The following is a 4,722-nucleotide window of genomic DNA, read 5'->3' as shown; positions in this document are numbered from 1 at the left end:
CTTAAAAGTGAGTCTATGGTACAATGTAATTACTCACAGAGAATGTCAAAAATTAGTGCAATGGTTATATTTTAATCAAAGATTAAAAATACTTTTTTTGTAATTTTTAACGCGAAAGTAGGCTTGATACAGAGCCGGAGATAAAATGTTCACTCGAAGCGACTGACACGCTTAAACTCGCGCGGGTTGTTTATGTGGGCGGGTAGCTACGGTACTGTATTATTCTACTTTCGCGCGTGTAAGTTACAAAAAATATATTTATGATCTTTAATTAAAATATAACCATTAAGCTGATAATCGATATTGTTTTATAAATAATTAGCTTGTACTTTAAACTCACTTCTACGCTTTGAAAGAATTAAAAAAAATTATTAACACCGTAGTAATAGTATGTTTACTTTGCTGTTTCATAACTTTTTTGCAAATGGTTGCAAAAAAGTTTAAAGCATTCATTTTTAAGATATTTAAAATGCGCATTTTAGCTGTTTTTTTAAATTATAATATAATAAAAACTTTCTGAGAAACGTTAATTTGTTTATAACTATTTTTTTTAAACATTTAAAGATTATGCAAAAAAATAAAAAAATTATATTTTGTCGACAAAATGTTAAATAGGCATCTCATCTTTATAAGATTTCAAGGTTTGATCAGTGGATCATAATTATTTTGGTTATTATTGCGACCGTAAATTATTAATTAACAATTGAATTGTTGCTGAGATATTCGTTTAATTTTCACCAGCTTCTGGAACTATAATCTAAACCAAGAAGGCTTTTAAGTTACCATATTATTTAATTATTGGTAAATAATTATTTATCTAAAACTTTATTTGAAAATTTAAAGATTTTGTTGGGAAAACCCGCATTTTCCGAGGAAAATTTTCGTCGGAGCAGATCGGGAAAAACACGTCTCTATGAAGAATTTTATCCCGGTGAATTTTTATTTGAGTGGTTTTGTTGTAAAATTAAAATCTTCGGAGTTCTAGAGCAATAATTGAAAAAATACGATTTTCGGGCGCCACTTTGTTTATAAAAAAAGAAGCACACTATCTGAGGACTTTGCATACCTATATTATTAATATATAGGATCTTATAATTCGATTCCAGCAATAAAATTGCTGGTAAATAACTTTTCCCAAAAATGGCCTATTCTCCGATAATCAGCCAAGACTACATTTGAAGTCCTCACTTATACTAGTGTCGCGTCCGCTTGATTAACAATAAAAAAACAAAGGGGTTTTCGATATTCTACTGCAAAAAACTCTTCGAATTTCCATCAATCGATGTTTAAAGAATATCTACCTACCTTGGAAACATTGAAATTTTCAGTTAAATGTCCGATTGAGGGTTAAAAATCGCAATTTCGCAATTTTTAATTTTTTTAATCGCTTATTGTCAAAAACTATAAACCTAAGAGAAAAGTCACTAAAGACCTTTTCTGTTTGGAATGATTCAAGAAACCTAAAAAAAGTTTGTTTGATGAAAAAAAAATTTTAGGAAAAAACCCTAATCTTTCCTCTCACCTGGCAAGGTCTTATGCTGTTCAGAATCGCCTGTCATTGTACACATTTCTTCTAAATGACTTACTCAAACACATACTTAAATTTGAACTTTACAGGAGAAAGTTTATATTACTCATAAACTATGCACTTTTCGATTCACCTGGTAGATACACCTGCAGAGCTCATGCCTGCCAGGTCATGGTTTTTAGCCTTAGTGGTCTAGCCTTACTGGAAGACCGTTAGTCGGAGGGTTCATTAGCTCTTAGACTATGATGAAGTGCATGGTGAAATTTTAAAGCTATTAGAGCTACACCAGCTCTTGCTTAGCTATTCAACAATATAGATGAGACTGGCCATTTAGCAAAAGTCTGGCTACTATATCTATAATTATTAGATATATTCGTTCCACTTCCCAAAATGTCAACATGCCAAAATGTCTTTATTTTCTTTATCTGTTTCTCCCAGTATCATCTTTTTTGTCTTTTCCTTATTTATTAGAGGCTATATACATTTTTTTGCCTTTTTTACTATATTGTTATTTTAATTTTTTTATTTCTTTCTTATTTTATTTTATTTAATCAATTAAGCCCATTCGTACCTTTCGGTGTTGGGCTGTTTACAACTAGTTCAATATCTACATTTCAATATATTTTAATAATTATACAATACTTATTTTAACAATACAATTTTAATGAATATAGATTACTTATTTGACCCATCTTTCTGTCCATATGTTTTAATCTTGTGGTGCTTCTTTGATACATCTTTTCCATGCTGTTCTATTTTGGGCTAATTGTTTTGCATAGTCCATTGCATTCCTCTCTTCTCTGCTTCTTGTCTAACTTGTTCTTCCCATCTCATTCTTGGGCGACCTACTTTATTTTTCCCTTGTACTCTGACTTCATATACTTTTTTCGTTATTCTTGTGTCGTTTAGTCTATGGATGTGTCCCAACCATCCTAACTGTCGTTCCCCTATAATTGTCCCTATGGGTTTTATCTTTAGAGCTTGAGTTATTGTGTCGTTTCTTATTTTTTCTCTTCGTGTGACCCCTTCTATTTTTCTCAAGAATCTCATCTCTGTAGCTTTGATTTTTCTTTTGTTGTTCTTTGTTAGCGTCCACGACTCACTCCCATAGATGATTGATGGTCGAACCACTTTTTGGTACACTTGTGTTTTGACTTCTTTGGGTACCTCTTTCTTTCCAAAGAACGTATTTCTTAATGTATTATAAATTGTCCCTGCTTTTCCTATTTTATTGTTTATTTCTTTGTCTATTTTACCATCTTCTTCAATAATTGTACCTAAGTAGTTGTAGCTGTTTACTTGTTCCAACACTTGTCCTTCTACCTTAATTTTTATCACTTTTTTTGTAGTTGCCATAACCATTGTTTTACTTTTATCGGCGTTTATTTCCATGTTCATTTTTCTTAGCTCTTTTATATAAGTGTTTATTATTTGTTGCAGTTTCTCTTCCGTGTCAGCTAACAATACCATATCATCTGCAAATAGTAATTCTTGTATTTGTACATTGTTCATTTTCCATTTTCCCAATATCATGTCTTTAGATTTCTCCTTGCATTGCTTTATTGCGTCATCTAGTACCATTGAGAAAAGTAATGGGCTTAGTACGCAGCCTTGTTTTAGTCCTATCTTTGCCTGGAGCTCATCAGATTCTTGATTGTGCGTCCTTATTTTTATTTTATTATTTTTATACAAGGCTTTAATTATTTCTATCATATCCTTTTCTATTTCATTTTTCTTTAAACATTTCCATATATCTTCTCTTCTTATTCTATCAAAAGCTTTTTTCAGATCAATAAAGCATATATGTATCTCTTTGCCTTTCATCAATAGTTTTTCTCTTATTTGTCTCAATATGAAAATCAGATCTTGGGTACTCCTTCCTTTTCTGAAGCCATGCTGGGATTCTTCTAATTTTATTTCTAGTTTTTCCCTTAGCCTTTTTTCAATTATTATATTGAATATTTTGGCAGGAACGCTTGTCAATGTAATACCCCTATAATTTTCGCAATTTCTTGCGTCTCCCTTCTTAAATAGTGGTATTATTATATCTGTTTTCCAATCAGATGGTATTTCCTTTGCTGTGATTATTTCATTTAGTAGTTCTCGGAATTTTTCTTTTGAATTTTCACTCATGTACTTTAACATTTCAGCTGTGATTTCATCTTGGCCTGGAGATTTTCCCAATTTTAATTTGTCAATGGCTTCTGCAATTTCCTCTTTTGCTATTTGTTGCATTTCTTTTGTATTTTCGATCATGTCTTCCTCTCTTTCTTGTTGATATTGTTTCCATTCTGTTAGCTCTTCAAAATACTGCTTCCATCTTTGCATTATTTCTCTTTCTGTAGTTAATATATTTCCTTCTTTATCTCTTTAGAAACAGCTAAGACAAAAGAAATCACATATATTAAGAGATAGTTCTTTCTTACTTGTCGTCGATAGCGATAAATGATTTACGAATGTTATACATTTATAGCCATTTTTAAAGACCGTGTCCCTACATATTTATTTTGGCTTTTCTGATTATTCCTTCCAGTATTAGATTAACAAGATTTGTTGATAGAAAGCCTCCTTATTATAATCCTTCTGTTTAAAAATTATTTGATTTATGACCATTTCGTTTGTTGTGTTATCCATGGCCATTTTTAGCATACTAACGATTTTACTTTGTAGGCCCCTCTTCCATTGGTTCGTACATACATATGGGTTACTTTCTGATATTTTTCTTGTTAGTAACAAGATCTGATTTCCTTTTGTTGGAATTTTTCTTCTCTTCGTTGAATTTGTTTTCGTTGTGTTTTCTTTTTTTTTGGCATGTTCTCTTTATAATTTTCCTCAATGCTCTGTATTCTTGTCTTCTAGTGCTAGTGTCACTATTATTTGTTAAATTTTTACTAACAGCTTCTGCTGTTTTTTGTCATTTTGTTTGGTGTTTTCTATCAGCTTTTTTAGGGTTTCTGTACTAGTATTATAAACATCTTCTTTATGCTGTTCCACTTTTCTTCCAGGTCTATTGTCTCTGGTTTTCCGTTTACTCTGCAGTTTATTCGTTCTTCGTACTTCTTCTTTGTCGTATTATATTTTGATTTGATTTATTGCCTTTTTATCACGGGAAATCCTAAATTCTCATTTTCGCTTCTTTGTATGAAAAAATACCTTGAATGCTAAAAACTAAAAATTATATTGAGGTGAAATAC

This window comes from Diabrotica virgifera, chromosome 9 (genome assembly GCF_917563875.1).
Source record: "Diabrotica virgifera virgifera chromosome 9, PGI_DIABVI_V3a".
NCBI classification, from domain to species: Eukaryota; Metazoa; Arthropoda; class Insecta; order Coleoptera; family Chrysomelidae; genus Diabrotica; species Diabrotica virgifera.
This window is presented reverse-complemented; position numbering follows the sequence as displayed.